This window comes from Oratosquilla oratoria, chromosome 3 (assembly GCF_046742065.1).
Source record: "Oratosquilla oratoria isolate Oo_2021 chromosome 3, ASM4674206v1, whole genome shotgun sequence".
Lineage (NCBI taxonomy): Eukaryota > Metazoa > Arthropoda > Malacostraca > Stomatopoda > Squillidae > Oratosquilla > Oratosquilla oratoria.
In genome coordinates this window covers 38,144,333-38,162,079 of record NC_134779.1, presented here as the reverse complement: position 1 = coordinate 38,162,079, position 17,747 = coordinate 38,144,333, and positions in this window count along the sequence as shown.

Below are 17,747 nucleotides of genomic sequence, written 5' to 3'. Positions count from 1 at the left end.
AGGAACAGCAGAATAGTACTCAAAGGTATCAAAACAGTATGAATGAGTACCAGATCAGAGTAACACCATTAGTGATATACTACATTATTCTACTGCTGTAGCAGCAAGTGTAGGACAATAAGGGAGGTCCATCCCAGGGCATGAGTAAATATAAACTATTATGGGAAAGAAGATTGCAGGCCATCAACAACATCAACATGTAGTTATAGTGAATACTACATGGCAGCTTGGGTCACCTATTATTTAATTACAAAATAATAAATAATTTTTAAAAATTGCCTATACTTCCAGACGAAGTGGGCAATTACACATTAGTTTAAACACCAGGAAGTGAATGTACATTATAATCTGTAGCACCAGAAGTAGGGTACAGGGGACCAGTACTAGTATGGGTAAAACAACAAGGAGCTGGAGGGAAAGGTCCAATTTCCTTGTTGCCTGGTACCCTGATCCACCAGACTAGTATTATGATCACATCATGACTGTTCTCAGACCATACCTGAAACATATACCAAACTATGACAGGCAAAACAAAGGTGGAAACCAGTTTTGAGTATTAAACGTTGTTTTACTACGCTAAACCTCTGAAGGACAGAAGGGGGAAGGTCAGAATAGTTATGAGTGAACGCAGATTTGGATTGTATTACTCATGGTACCCCTCACTAGGCTAGTAATACATAAAATCAAGGCTGTTCTCGGTCTATAGCTAAGGCATATAGTAATCCTTAACTTTTTTCTTGGAAGTAACCTTGCTATCTGACTACTTAATGGACATAGGTAGTGAGTTCCGTAATTGAGCACCCGTGAAGTGAAAGCTGCTTTTGATGAAGTATAAAGGACCTTTCGGTTCTCGGTTTGGGACACAGCAGCTGTCAGGGCAAAGGTTGATACAATATAGTCTGTACCACAAACTATGAAGTTTACAGAAAAAATTGGTAAACAAGCTTACAGAAATTTCAAGTATTGCAATATATTTCGTCACATAGTTGACGATGCTCTTATAGAGGCTAGATTTCATTCAACAAATACCCAAATTAAATTCTATGAATCCTTGAAATTTGCCGATAATACCTATAAAGTTACACCGCTCCTTCCTAAACTGAACTGAAAGCATTAACCTACCTATACTAGTTTCATACATGAGAAGACTTTTCTTGAAATGATAAGGAAAAATGCCTTATAATCTTATTTGGATTTAAATTCCTATTTGCCATGCCATTTTACTTCGCTGTCGTTACATATGCATTGAAATATATGTTGATCTGAACATGACTATTGGAAAACCTAATTTAAATTGATGTTGACATTCTATCACTAAAACTATGCAAATACCGTCGATGGGCAAATCTTTGTATTATATAATATTAATTATTTGTAGTTACCCCTTAAAAACAATTCTTTCTAAAAGTAATCCTTATGAAAGAAAATGATTATGGGTGACTTTATTATACCAGTGCACAGCACAATGTTTGAATGCTGTTATTTTCGTCCAGCAGCTTAATCCTCCTTAGTAAGGTCTTATGCATGGTGAGAAGTGCATGTGATTTATTTTTTTTAATGATGGATGTGAATGAAATCTGAAAACAGTGTAATAAGCTCGATCATACTGATTAGGTGATGGCATATATATGAGACACAGATCTACCGGACCTGATATCCACCGTTGTGGAGAGAGAGGGGTTGGAAAGCCATGGAAGTACTCTTGTGTTCCGAGGCAGGAACGTTACCCACTGCTCCACGACCACGGGGATGATGATGATGATGATGATGATGATGATGATGATGATGATGATGATGATGATGATGATGATGATGATGATGATGATGATGATGATGATGATGATGATGATGATGATGATGATGACGCTGATGGTGATGATGATGATGATGATGATGGTGGTGGTGGTGATGACGCTGATGAAGATATGAAGACAATTATTTGTTTCTCTTGAAGCGCTATGTTGACAGAGTTTATGGTGGTTGGTCAAAAACACGGAAGGAGAAACACACATACACACGGAGAGAGAGAGAGAGAGAGAGAGAGAGAGAGAGAGAGAGAGAGAGAGAGAGAGAGAGAGATAGAGAGAGAGAGAGAGACTAACCAGCCAAAGTGAAATAATTGTGGAGGTAGTATGGATTTACGGATGCCAGCAGAAACGAGCGATAAGCCCATGTTGAAAATGACCAACTTTCCTCTTTAAGTAAAAGGAAGATTCGTGATTCTGGATCGAAGGGGTGTCATTGAAGTTCCCAAGATATGAGCTGCATCTACTTATTCAGGCAGACAGGGATTGAGAGATAGATAGAGAGAGAGGGGTTAGAGAGAGAGGGGGAGGGAGAGAGAGGGAGAAACAGAGAGAGGTGGAGAGAGAGAAGGGGGACGGGGAAAGAGAGAGAGAGAGGGGGAAGGGAGAGAGAGAAAGAGAGAGAGGGGGAGAAAGAGAGAGAGAGAGAGAAGGAGAGGGGGATGGTGCAGAGATGGAAAGATACAACCGTTATTTAAGGTACAAGGGAACCAACAATGTACCTAATTCACATTACACTAACACATCAATATTGACGTTCAAGAAAACAATGTTATCTCTCCACCCAAGCAGCATATGCTGACGTTTGCGAGCCGAAAGCTCGATCCCACAGAATCAAAATGCTGACCAGGGAATTCCTCATCCGCAGTTGCCAGTAAGTGTTTTCTGTCTTAATTACTATGTCCTATGTCACCTAAAACATTCAAAGCGAAACACAATAATGTTCACAAATAATCCCTTAAACTACGAATAAAAATATAATATATGGGCATAATCATATAAAATAATAGTATAAGGCTCTCAACCAAATATTCATATAGTGAATATTATCAAATATTAATAATTAATATATGGAATATAAATAAACATCATTCGTCAACAAATATTTTCTTATTCTCAAATAAATAAAAAAAATCGTTCTGTCAGTCATGATCAACGCTGTGACTACATCCGGGCGAATTCGTTGTTGCAATACTTTTTTTTTTTCCTTAAATCAGAAAAGAAAGAAAAAGAAGCTTTCTTCTCCAGTCAGGAGAATAAGGGCTACACCGACGTCGATCCTGTTCTCCATCACCTTGGACGAGCAACGAGCTCTTACCCGGGAACAATAGAATACAAAAGTCGGAGGAAGGCCATCAAATGAACCAAGACGGCTGGCTACACGCTGTCCGAATGCGTTGAAAGAATATTGAATATCTACTTTGATCTCATTGAACAGCTAATGTGAATGCAATGTGTTCGGACAGGTGAAGTTGTCAATGGTTCCATACGATTAAAATTATTAAATTGGATGGATTACATATCTGCAAACTTAAGGAATGCTATCAAATGGGAAAAAATATTCCAAGTGAGCAACTCCACCGAGGTAACGGACGAGAGGACGCGACAACCTACACTGGCAGTTGAAACGATCGTTTTTCGAACACACGTCCCTGATTCCCGCACGGTGAAGCGCATCGGGATATCCACTATGCTCCAAATATTTTTACACAAACAATCCCAGGAAAGTGAAAACAATAAGTCAAAAAAGGACAAAACCTTTCGGTTCCTAAAGGTGAACAGGGAGAGTTCAAAAGCACAAGAGCGGATTCTTGCGCGGTCGAGAACGCGTCATGTCGTCGTGCCATGACGTCATGTCGTGTACGAAACTATGAAAGTATAACATGACAAAAGCAACGGCACATACATATTTTTTCTCCATTTTCCCCTCTGCTTCTCCAGGAAGTGCGCCTTTTTACGCTTGGCCACCAGGACTTGTGTATCAAAACAATGGTCTGTGTGACTAAATCAAAACGGATGCACCATGAAAAGAGTTAACAATGCCATTTGTTTTTTTCGGGTTTACCTCGTCATTTGTCTAGTGACTGTTGTTCCTTTACGGAAATATAAAACAACCTTTAACAGCCTAGCGACACTTCTATAAGCTTTTTTACTAATAATCATTTAAATATATTCCAAGAACTCTGGTTGGCGTTTTACTGGTGAAAATGACGTGCAAACAGTCACAATAATTAACTTTTCAAGCCAGTTGGATTTGAACTTTTGATGATGAAATTGTAAAACGAAACTGAAATGTCAAGCTTCAGTGATTTGTCACTACACAATAGAACTTGTAGTTCAGGTGTAGATAAATATGAATTTCACGTAAAGACCAAAACCAGCGATTGTGGCTTTCTTTTGCACGTGACAAAAACAAGGTTGCCAAAGACTTGTCAAATAATTGAATGCAAAGATTAAAAACTATCGTTTTATAAACATATAGTATTATGATATACAAAATTAAGGGAAGGAGTTGATAATTGACCGATTGATCGATTTATGTATGTATGTAGTATTTATCTACAGTATATATTGATCTGTTGGTGTGAGCGAACAACGTTTGCCACGCGTGCCTACCACTGCCTTAAATGACGATTGATTTTTCTTTACCTCTATATCTTTATCTATCGTTATCCATTTATCGAATTATGTTTTATTTTGGCTCGTTTATTATATTTGATAAGAAAATACAGATACTTTGGACATTACTCTAAAAGACGTGCCAGGATGGAAAATGCTTCGGCGATAATTATGAAAAAGGAGAAGGGGAAAACGACAAAGAAGAAAGCGAAGTTTGCTACCGGAAAAGGAGAGTGTGTGTGTGTGCGCGCATCGGGGGTGGGTGGGTAACCAAGGCAACACCTGTTAGACAGCAGATCACTTTCCAAAAGAAGAGAAAGGAGTAGAAAGGGGGAGTATAAAGAAGAAGTTGGAGGAGGAGGAGGAGAAAGGAGATGGAGGGGAGGAAGAGAAAGAAGTTAGAGGAGGAGGAAGAGATAGGAGAAGGACAAGGAGGAGAAAGGAGTTGGAGTAGTTTAAGGAGAAAGGAGTTAGAGGAGGAGGAGGAGAAAGGAGTTGGAGGAGGAGGAGGAGAAAGGGGTTGGAAGAGGAGGAGGAGGAGGAGAAGGACAAAGAAGAGACGACGAAGAAGAAGAAAAAGGTGAAGAAGAAGAAGAAGAAGAAGAAGAAAAAAGTGATGATGAAGAAGTAGACCAACAACAACTCTTGACAAAAAACAACAACAGAACAAGCCCTCCATAAAGTAAGGCGCTGCACTAAATCGGTCACCAGGACTTCAGACGTCACGCTACAACCCCATTCTATAACCGAAAGGCACCTCCTTCTGCATGATTGCTCAACTCTTGTGTGAGTCACTCCCCGTCAGCAGGTATTGGAGTCAAACTCACATGCTGATGATGTCACTCAAAGATTTTTAATCTGGCTAAGACTAGACGACGTCTATCTCTCTCTATCTATCTATCCCTCTCCCTCTCTCTCCCGAGCTGACGACTTCCCTTAGTTAACCAAGTTATTTTGATATTCACAAGAAAAAAATATCTAAACGGGATCGTCTTTCTAACCGAAAGGAATAAACAAACTCACGTAACCTGTTCTCACCTCCCAAGGGCGCCATACAGACCAAAAGGCGTTAACATTCCCAGGATACCGGTTATTACCTGTTTTCCCGGGTGACCCCGGTCTTTGCTGAACAATACCCTCCCTCTTGCAAGACTACGATTCCTCTACATCAGTGGTTCTTAACCCCTGGGTCGCGACCCAAATTTGGGTCGCCAAGCCATTTTATTGGGTCGCTAAGGGTTTGCAGAAAATAATTATTTTCTCACTACAAATATATTATAATTATATACTGTAATAATTAAAATACATGATGCCTAGTTTTAGGATTCTAAGCAGACCATGATTAAATAAAAACTCCAAAGCAGAAAATTTATTTGTAGGCTTGGGTCGCGATGCTTGATTTGTGCAAAATTTTGGGTCGCGATGCTTGATTTGTGCAAAATTTTGGGTCACTGCCAAAAAAGGTTAAGAACCACTGCTCTACATCAATTACTCTACAAACAAGGGAAAGGAGGGGCGAAAGGGCAAGTGTATAATACGAACTTGAAGAGTCCATCAAATTTCTTATGGATAGAAAGAAATATTGGAGTGTAAAAAAGTGATCCTAGAGAGGAACAGTAGGGCCAACAAAATCGACCTGGTTAGCACTTGTTTATTTGTTGGTTTATTGTATTCTGCTTCCCGCCAGGTGATTCTATTCATCTCGGTAGCGAGGTGCCTGACACAGGGACCCCACGAGCTTAAAGGTTTCTCGGGATGACATATAGTAAATACTAAAGGTCTTGTGGAAACAACGAAACGTCAATTCTAACCCAACACTTAATCCCATTTGCAATGATTCGGTTTTACGTCACGAACTCCCTTCTCCAGGGTCCAGAGTACGGTGCCTTACGTGAGGAGTATAGTTATGATAGTTAAGGACTCTTAGGCTCGTTTCACATATATCGACTTTTCGCCGTGCGCCGTCCACGACACGACGTCGTGCTCTCGATTAACCATGTGTGTCTAAGGACACTTTCACACGTCTGGACCACGTGTGAAAACTCTTGGTAACTTCTGCACCATGACCAGGATTCGAACCCGTGTGTTTGACCTACCGAGGTTATCAGACACGCACGTTACCTCTGAGCTACGACGCTCCCCAGAACCATTAAGTCAGTACAGTCGGCTTCACCTTGCTGGGAGCAGAGTCTACAGAGGGCACAGGAAACGGTGAAACTATTATCACTTCATATTTCTCCGGAGACGAAAGAGCTCGACAGACCTCGTCCTCCAGGCCTCCGGGGAATCTCCCGACTCATCCTGGAAGTCACAACCTCTGGTTGTGGTCCTCCTTGAGTGGGAGAGGGGAGGGGACAGAAACTCCTACACCACAAGAACCATTACATCAACATTGAGGTCCGGATGGATGCCAGCCCCGAAAAAAAGTCCACCTCTGAATAAAATCGCTTGCCGGTCAAAGGGAGAAGACCCTCTCCGACGCCCTTCACGGTACTGATGCGGTCAAGTCGAAGGACCTTCTTTGGTCATTGTGATTGGGGGTTCGCTCAACCAAGGTCTTTGGCGCCAGAAATAGACGAAGGATCCGTGCTGACTGGCAATGAGACCTTCTAAGTCCATGGCAAGGACGCCCAGAATACAAAGTCCCCCGAAAACAAAGAGTCCTGAACGTATCGAGTAGATTACAAAGGATTACAAAGGAGGAGCATGTCGACAGGAGACCTTTTGGTCCATAAATAGGTCGGATGCGAAAAAAATAAAAATAATTATAAATAAATAAATAAAAATATAATAATATAATAAATAAATAAATAAATGCATAGGTATTGTTAAATAATAAAGAAACAGGTAAATATTGAAGAATAATAAAATGACAGATAGATAATAATAAATGAAAATCAAGCAAATACATGATGAAACCCGTGATGATCATGACGATAAATTTGTCTTCTTCATCCATCTCCTCCGGATACGTCAAAAGAAGGTCGTTTGTCTTAAAGAGACCCTGGTGGAGATTGAGACAGTTTCCTCCATAGAACGAAACCATTGTGATCTCTGCCGTCCCTTTCTTTCGCATCGATTTGTGCCAAATCTGGACGATACATCCTGAATTGATCGTATCCCAGTGACAAAGACATCATCATCTGTTCACGGTAATGACAGTAACAATGATGATGATCATGATGATAGTAATAATAATAACAACAACAATAAGAATGCTACATATTCATGAAGAAGAAATCTGACAAAGTGACAAAGACATCATCATCTGCTCACGCTAATGACAGTAACAATGCTGATGATAATGATAATAGTAATAATAATAACAACAACAATAAGAATGCTACTTATTCATGAAAGAGAAATCTAACATTCCTCAGAAATACTCCCACCTCCTACATCGCAGGTGAACCTGGCATTTACGAAAACAAAATAACTTCGTCATTGTAAATAATTACAAACGATAAATAACATCGTAGCTGTTCACAACTTTACAAAGAACACCAACAACGCGCGCGTGCTCAACAGCATCAGCAACGACAATGCCAAATGGAGTACTGACTGCTTCACCTGTATACAGTCAATATACTAAAGATTTCAACTACTATTACTAGTGTGCATTGGTGACGTAATCAGAAACGTCCTGTTCTCGCATCCCCTCAGTTGCGGGTCCGAATCCCGCACTCCTCTCCGATTCCCAACAGTCCTTAGAGTGCATAACAGGGCAAAAGTGACGGCTTCGGTCGCAGCTACTCAGCGCCTCCTGGTGTAGAAAGAGCCCTTACATGACTAAGTGCCGCCCCGGGGCAAAGATCTCAGTGACGTTCCCCCCCACCCCCTCCTTCCCTATCATCACTTCCCATCTCCGCCAAAACCTCAAATCAACTGAAGAGGTTAAACAAACAAAAAAGGAAATGTAGATATTTTGAGTCAAAATATTTTTTGTAAAAATTTTAGCTATTGGATTGCGAAATAATTAAAAAAAAAATTAAATTTGTATATAATGTGGCAGGAAAGGGAGGAGTGGGGGTGGAGGTAGAATATAGACTGAGAGAAGCCTTGGTGGATTAAAAAGTGTAATGAGAAATAGACATTTGGGAATGGATGTTAAGAGGAGGTTATATGAAGAAGTGACTTTGCTGACGGCACTGTACGGGGCAGAGACATGGAACACAAGAGAGGAAGTGAGGATTTTGAATGTGTTTAAGATGAAATGTCTGAGAGGTATGATAGGGGTTACTAGGCTAGATAGAGTGAGAAATGAGGAGGTGAGGAGGAGAACAGGGGTGGAAAGGGAGTTTTGTGATAGGGTTGATGAAATAGTATTAGGATGGTTTGGACACATGGAAAGAATAAGCGAAGAAAGATTAGTAAAAGAGGTGTGGAAGACAGAGGTAGAAGGAGTGAATATGAGGGGGCGTCCTAGGATGAGATGGATGGGGTAAAACGGGCATTACAAAAGAGAGGAATGTCTGTTGAGGGAGGACGGGAGAGGACAGAAGATAGGGGTGAATGGAGAGGGGTTGTGTATAGATGATGCTGTGATGCATCAGGGGGAGTGGGTGGGGGATGGTGGGCGAGGAAGTATGTATGAGAAATTTGACGCAGCCCGAGGGGATTTCTCCCTGTCTTCTCATTTTCTGCATGAGGGGACGGAGAGGGGGGTCGCCGAATTAATGAAGCGGCCTTGCTGTGGATGTGTTGTGTCTTGTGACACCGCTTCTGACCCAGGGCAGTGGACAGGATGCAGGGATGACCCATCATCCAGAAGGTGCCAAGATTAGAGGAAGGGTGGAGGGGAGTGGAATATGTAGGGGATGGAATGGGTGGGAGTGGTTTCTATGCGTTTTTCTTTTTGGCTATCCCCCGTGTAAGGGGGAAAAGGCCTTTGGTATATGTATGTATGTATATAATGTCCCTATTGCATAAAGGATAAGGGGAAAAGATTTCATATTTTGTTTATTATAACGCAAAAACTGTCGATTACGGTAAAATATTCATGGCGACTCTGACCCTTTTTTACTATCATTATTTTCTCAGCCGCGTGAGCAGCAAGTCGAGGTTAGAATTGCCTCCCCCCCCCCAGGACATATGCCCCCCAACCCACCCCAATGTGAGGCCCCTGATCAAAGACTCACTTAAAAAAAAAAAAAAAAAAAAAAAAAACTCTAAGTTTCCACTTTTGGGGCAATAAGATAGAAGCGCTGGTTACCAGTCATGAAATGGTGATAAGAGACACTAAGACTCACTCTAACAGAACAGGAATACCCAGTCTTTTCACTGGCCGTTAGCATCGCGGTTACGGGTCAAACTTCCTTTCCCGTTCTTTGAGGGTGTTAATTGTCCGAACTTCGGAAGTAAACATGTCCCATGTGTAATTGCATCGTCATTCCCACTTTCCTTCCGGTAAGCGATTACCCACATCTAGGCCGGAAAGATGGAACCCGTCCTCTTCTTCCTTCTCGTCCTCCTTCGACCTAGCGGACATTCTTATTACATCCTGCAGCATCACAAAATGGGACTTTCCCCTTCCTTCCCCACCAGACTCTTAAAAAGATCACTTTGTCCTGTGTTATTTTCCGTAAGTTTATTTATTTATTTATTTAGTGGACTGATTCTCTTATCACATAATTAGTGTTTTATCCATTAATATACTCGTGTGTATATATATATATATATATATATTCATATACATATACATATATATTCATTTCTTTATTTTATCTATTCTTCTATCTATTCACTTATTTCTATTATCATTTATTTATTTGTTATGTCCGTATTACTTATTTATCTATATATTTTGTTTACTTAAGGGCAAAAACTACTTTTTCGGTCGAAAATATTAATTTTTTTGAAAATATTTGTGTGGCTCGACGAAATACTAGTACGTTAGGTGCGTAACGCTGCCAGACGTTAGAGCGTCGTGGTGGGTTTTAAAAATTAAATGCCTACTAGACTCTGCTCTGGGTATTTAAACTCTGATGCCATATATCTTCAATATCTAATGTTATGCCTCTTTTTTGTCTTATTTTTGTATTTTTTGTTTTGTTTAGTGTGGGACGATAGTTTTCACGCTGCCGGCTGTATGTTTACCCCTTTCTCCGAGTCAGTGCACGTGTGTGTGAGAGAAAAAAAAAGAGAGAGAAGTATTCATCGACATGTGAAGGCAATATACCATGACCTGTCAACTGCAGCCCTGCTACAAAGATGCATGAAAGGCCACACTCAAAACAGAAATGAAGGCCTGCACTCTAAGCTGTGGCTGCATCAAAGTAAAGCAAAGTTTGCAGGTCTGAACAGGGTGATATTTATGTCTCAGCTCACCATACTCAACCACAACCTGGGATATGAATCTACTCGCTTCACTACCCATATAGGCTTCCCTTCTACTGCTGAGACAAGAAGAACAAAGGAAAAGATGGACATGAGCAGAAAATCTCCACGCCAGCCACGGAAGAAGAGGACCATAAGAACGATAGAGTCTGCATCTGCAGATTACCAGCCAGGCGGCTTTGACCTTTGACGTCTAGGCCTAACCTGGCGACAAGGAGTTGGGTGGCGCCCAATGATGCCCTTCCCTCTGAGGGAATAGTATTTTTTTCCTTCATAATTGCATATACTTTCATGAAATATAATTATGAGAGAAAAAAAGGGGACCAGGTGCCTATATAAACTTCGAGGAAAATCCAGTGTGAGCACACCTTCCCAATATAAGTGACCTGAGGTGACCTAAATGAGCTTCCTTGAAAGTATAACCTCTTGAACATCATCAGTGTTAGGTAAGGACACATGACACATTGTTGTATTAGAAAAAAAAAAACATTATTGTACTGTACATTGTCACCTGAACATAAAAGTGGGGTTTTCTCAAAACTTAATTTTTAAAGTTTAAAATTCTATATCTAAAATTCTATTGCTCCGATTTTAAGTTTTTTGTAGCATAACACTTAGAAAACTGTCTTCTTTAAAACTGCATATTATAATTCCTTTTAATGAAAAGCTCATAGAAAATACGATTTTTTTAGGTACTTTTTTCGAGAACAGAAATTGCTCAGATTGCTTTTTTTCCTGTGAACTTATTACTGATGATATGCAAGTGGCGATATACAGTATTGCTCTTTTGGGTGTCTTTTAACTCTCAAACCAAGATGACTCTTCTTCTTTGAATAGTTTTTGTGAAGACGATTTTTTTGTCTATATTTAAAAAAAGTACGACTTTTTAAAAGTAATATATAAATTTCTATGAAAAAAAGGAAAATAATACCACAGGTACAACACGAGGTAATCTTTAAGCTGTAAAAAAAATCAATGCTCTAGGTGGAAAAATACGGCCACAGAAAATAAAACTGTCAGCGAGTCACCGAAAAAGTAGTTTTTGCCCTTAATTTCATTTTGTTTATTGATTTATTCATTTATCTATTTATCTTTTCTATTTAATTATTTCTGGGGTATTGGCTGCTTGTTATTGTGGCAAAGTAGCATGCAGTCGATACTTTAGGGTCTATATGGGGCGCCCCTACGGACCAGAGCCACACATCATTTTGTCTATGATAGAAGAAATTCTGTTCATAGAGAAATTATGACACTTTTATACTACGACTGTCCCTCCGTTATGCTGTCCCCCAACCCCTTGTTGCTGTCCTGTACCATTTCTCTGAGTATTCTCTTTCTGTGATGGGGGAATTCCCTGTGGTGGGGGAAAAGAATACTGCCACCAAGTTTCCCACTTGGATCGTAAGAGGCGAGAAGAAAGAGACGGGGAGAGGGACTAGGCATCCTTCTCCCTGTAGCCCCACGGGGCATATTCCTAAAAAGAAAAGTAAAGGCATAAGGGGTGCTGGAGGGCCTCGGGCCAGCACCCTAAGGTTTGGGTCTTTTAATGTGCGTGGATGTGGTACAGATGAGAGTAAAAGGGAAGAGATAGGTAGTATGTTTGTGAAAAGAAAGATGGATGTGTTGGCTTTGAGTGAAACTAAGTTGAAAGGGAAGGGTGAGTGTAAGTTTGGGAGTGTAAGTGGGAGGTTATCAGGAGTGAAGAGAGGGCGAGGGAGGGAAGGGGTGGCTATTCTAGTAAGTGAGGAGATAGGTAAACAGGTAGTGGAGTGGAAGGAGGTTTCCTCAAGGATAATGTGGATGAAGGTGAAACTGGGAAAGGAGATGTGGGTCTTTGTAAGTGCATATGGGCCTGGCAGTGAGAAGAGCGTGGAAGAAAGGGAGGCCTTTTGGATAGATTTAAATGAGTGCATAGAGGGTTTAGGAAGAAATGTCAATGTAATAGTACTGGGAGACCTTAATGCTAGGGTGGGAAATGGTCCAATCGATGGAGTGGTTGGGAAGTGTGGAGTTCCAGGAAAGAATCGTAGTGGAGAGTTGATGGTGGAAATGTGTCTAGAAAGAGAGTTGATGATAGCAAATACAGTGTTTCGGAAGAAAGTCAAGCATAAGTACACATGGGAGAGGGTGGTGGAGGGAAGGGTGGTAGATAGAGCGCTAATGGATTATGTAGTGGTAAATAGGATTATGATAGGAAGAGTTAAGGATGTACATGTGCTAAGGGGAGAGGGTGGGGGAATATCAGATCATTTTTTGGTGGAAGGTAAGCTGAGAGTGGAGGATAGATGGAGAAAGAGGAAAGGGACAAAAGGTAGGGAGGTTCTTAGAGTGAACTCCTTGAATGAAAAGGAAAAGGAGAAGGAGAACGAAAAGAAGCTGAAGGAGGAGTGGGAGGAAGTAAAGGATAGAGCAGAGATGGGTGTGGAGGAGGAATGGGGATGGTTCAAGGAGGGAGTCTTAAAGTGTGCAAGGATGGTGTGTGGAACAAGAAGGACAGGGGGAAATAGAAGAAAGGGTAGTGAATGGTGGGATGAGGAAACAAAGAAGGTTGTAGAAGAGAAGAAGCGAGCATTCACAGATTGGTTACAAAAGAGGACGGGGGAGTCATATGAGACGTACAAAGAAAAGAAAAGAGAAGTAAAGCAAAAGGTAAAGGAGGCAAAGAGGAGAGCAGATGTGAAATGGGGTAGGAGTATGACAGAAAATTTTGAAAGTAATAAAAAGATGTTTTGGAAAGAAATTAAGAGAGGAAGAGGAGGCGAATCAAGTAGGGAAGAAAAGGTAAAAGGTACAGATGGAGAGATGATAATGGAAGAGATGGCAGTAAGGGGAAGATGGGCAGAATATTTTAGGGAGTTGCTAAATGTGAAGGAGGATAGGGAGGGAAAGATAGCTGCAATGGGAAATGCGAAGAAAATGAGAGTGATGAGTGAGGAGAATGGAGGAGAAATAAGGAAGGATGAGGTGAAGGCAGTTGTAAAGATGATGAAAGCAGGTAAGGCACCTGGTCTGGATGGATGCCATGCAGAATGTCTGACAAAGGGAGGTTCAGTGATGGTGGACTGGTTGGTGAGGTTATTTAATGTTTGCTGGAGAGAGGGTAGAGTACCGGAGGACTGGAAAAGTGCCTGTATAGTTCCTCTTTACAAGGAAAAAGGGGACAAGTGTGAATGTAGTAGTTTCAGAGGGATTAGCCTGTTAAGTGTAGTAGGGAAGGCTTATGGGAGGATCTTAATTGAGAGGATTAGGAGAGGAACAGAAGGAGTAATTGGTGAGGAACAGTGTGGATTTAGGACAGGTAGAGGTTGTGTAGATCAGATCTTTGTGGTAAGACAGATATGTGAGAAAGCTATAGGAAAGGGGAAGGATGTTTTTTGGGCTTTTATGGATCTGGAAAAGGCTTATGATAGGGTAGACAGAAAGGCACTGTGGGAGGTTATGCAGATTTATGGGATAGGAGGAAAGCTTTTGGGAGCTGTCAAGAGTTTTTATGAGAGTAGTAGAGCATGTGTCAGGATTAGAAATGGAGAGAGTGAGTGGTTTAAAGTAAAGGTGGGACTTCGTCAAGGATGCGTTATGTCGCCCTGGCTGTTCAACTTATACATGGATGGGGTGGTGCGAGAGGTGAATGCTAGGGTAGTGGGTCAGGGATTGGAGATGGTTAAAGAAAATGGAGAAAAGTGGGAGGTGAGCCAGCTGTTGTTTGCGGACGACACTGCGCTTGTGGCAGGGTCAGAGGAGGGATTGAGGAAGCTGGTGGCAGAGTTTGGGAGAGTATGTGATAGAAGAAACTGAAGATAAATGTGGGTAAAAGTAAGGTGATGAGATGTACAAGGGGTGAAAGTGGCAGTAGACTGGGAGTGAACATTAAGGGAGAGCGACTGGAGGAAGTGGATAGTTTTAGATACTTGGGTGCAAGTGTAGCAGGAAAAGGTGGAGTGAAGGTGGAGGTAGAATGTAGATTGAGAGAAGCGAGTAAATGCCTTGGTGGTTTAAAGAGTGTAATGAGGAATAGACATTTGGGAATGGGTGCGAAGAGGAGACTGTATGAAGGAGTGATTGTGCCAACAGCACTGTATGGGGCAGAAACGTGGAACATAAGAGAAGAAGAGAGAAGGAGTTTGAATGTGTTTGAGATGAGGTGTCTGAGAAGTATGGTGGGGGTTACTAGGCTGGATAGAGTGAGAAATGAGGAGGTGAGGAGGAGAACAGGGGTGAAAAAGGATTTGGGAGATAGGGTTGATGAAAGAATATTAGGATGGTTTGGACACATGGAAAGAATGAGTGAAGAAAGACTAGTAAAAGAGGTATGGAAGGCAGATGTGGAGGGAGTGAACATGAGGGGACGTCCTAGGATGAGGTGGATGGATAGGGTGAAGGGGGCTTTGGGGAAGAGGGGAATGTCTGTTGAGGAAGGAAGGGAGAGGACGGAAGACAGAGGTGAGTGGAGAATGGTTGTATATGGATGATGTTGTGACTGCATGAGGAGGAATGGGCGGGGGGGGGTGGGGGTGGGGTAGTATGTGTGAGTAAATTTTGACGCAGCCCGAAGGGATTTCTCCCCGTCCTCGCCTTATATGCAAAGGGGGACGGAGAGGGGGGGTCGCCGATTAAATGAAGCGGCCTTGCTGTGGATGTACTGTGTCTTGCGACACTGCTTCTGACCCAGGGCGGTGGGCAGGGTGCAGGGATGACCCGTCATCCAGGAGGTGCTCAGATGAGAGGGAGGGTGGGAGGGGTGTGGAGTGTATTTAGGGATGAAATGGGTGGGAGTGTTTTTATGCCTTTCCCTTTTTGGCTACCTCCCTTGGAAGGGGGAAAAAGCCTTGGTATATGTATGTATGTATGTATTTAATTATTTCTATTTCCATGTTTGTATCTACCATAATTTATTTTATTTTTAACTTGTTCACATTCGAGTAGAAATTAAGTTTTTTCCATTTATTCTGCGTATTATTTATTCTAGAATTGCAATATTCTATTACAGTTTAGATTTTGCTGTCATTCATTAAGTCGATAGAAAACGAGCTCAAAAGTATTTTGAGAATATTCTTCTGAGAATTATAATTCCTTACTTTCTGGTACATTTACTGTATTTATATAAAATACCACCACTGTCGACCATAGTATCATTTCTACTTGGTATTTCTTAATACATCTTGTAATGATATAACTTATTAAAAGGAAATGAAGGATACAGATTTCTGCTTAACTGGCTCTTTATCTTAACTATGACGTTTCCTCCCACTTGTTTAACAATGGACTTATCGAAAAGAAGATTTGTGTCAGTAAGACAAAAACAATTATCTCGAGTTATTCCGAGGAAATACATTTTTTATCCGGAAATCCTTTCGGGACAAAGACAGGAAAAATTCGATTGAAGATTTTTTCTGTTTAAATCAGTATTGTTCTTTTTACGTCATTTCAGTAATCACTGACGTTTACACGTGTGTGATTATCTACTCAAATTCGCGAAATACCCGTCATATTCATCACAGAATTCAAAGTTTGGAAGGAAGGCCAAGATGACGACATTACGTCAGTGAACCGACATGACGTCACCGGGACCAAGTCGTTGCCACAGCGTGACTTGCCTTTTCGTTCGACATTTTCCTTCTCATCTCTTCGGATCTGCCACATCCTCAGTCTCCCTTCCTTTTCAAATACCTTTCTCTAACATAAGCGAAATGTTTTAAACTGTTAACAAGTCGTTTTCTAACTCACACATCACCGTGACATGTTTATGAATATTATTCTTCATAATGTCAATGATTTTATGAAGCTAAAAAGACAAGTAATGACAGAAACATAGGGATGCTGTGTATACATGCATGTATGTATGTATGTATGTACATAGGCATATATGTTCACATGTATATATATATATATATATATATATATATCTGTGTGTGTATTTATGTATGTATGCATGTATGTTGAGGCATTCTGGCAAGTTGACGCAAGTGGAGTAGGAAACACAGGAGTCTTAGTCTGAGTTTATTCCTGACTAGTTTCGCAGGAATAAACTCAGACTAAGACTCCTGTGTCCTACTCCACTTACGTATATATGTATAAATGTATGTGTATGCATGTATGTATGCATGTGGTGATTGGTTTGATGACGAAACATCACGTTGTATTGGCGTAGGCTTCTGATTCAGGAGAAGTCAGTCCATAACATAATTAATTTCTTGTTGGGGAAAGGCTTCTCTTGTCGGCGACTAATGTATAGCATGACAGACTGAAAAAAGATAGACTGCAAGAGAGAGACGTCACAGCATGCTACTCTGCCAGAGACGAGGTTAACGTTCGCTCCCGCACCATGCACGCGAACGCGCACACACATTTTAGTAGTAGCGTGGTACTGGACCACCAGCAAGACCTGACCCTTTCCCACGACAATGAGGCTAGGAGACCTCACAACCAGGTCAACGCCCAAAGGACAGCTCCGCAGTCAAATTCCATAAGAGCGACCGTTAATACTACCAAACGAACATTTCTTCTGTATTTTTTTTCCTTTCTTGTACCATTTCATTCATGTTTTCCTATTGTTCTAGGTTAGGTATATTATTTGTAAATAGCTACCAAAATATTGAGTGCATCACTCAATTAGTTTCACGCCAATTTTGGCCTCTTGTGTATAAATGTTATCTGTAAATTGATGTAGTGTCAACAGACACCAAACTCTTCTTCGCCACGACTCAACGTTCGGTGGACAGATTCACGCTGGGCTTGAGCTGGTTACACTGTCTCCTCTCTGCTTCCACGCAGAATAAGTTCCAAAAACACATCGCTGTTTATATTCGAAAACCGCTACTCGTTGGTCACTTGGTCACCCAATTCTCTACCTCTAGTAACACAAATCCTGCCACACGACCCTCAATAAACAAGGGCCTATTAAGTGAGGGCCAGATATCCCCAAAGCGGGCGTATCTGAGTCCTGATGCTAATGGTCAGCAGATGGTAAACAAAAATGAGCTTAGCCAA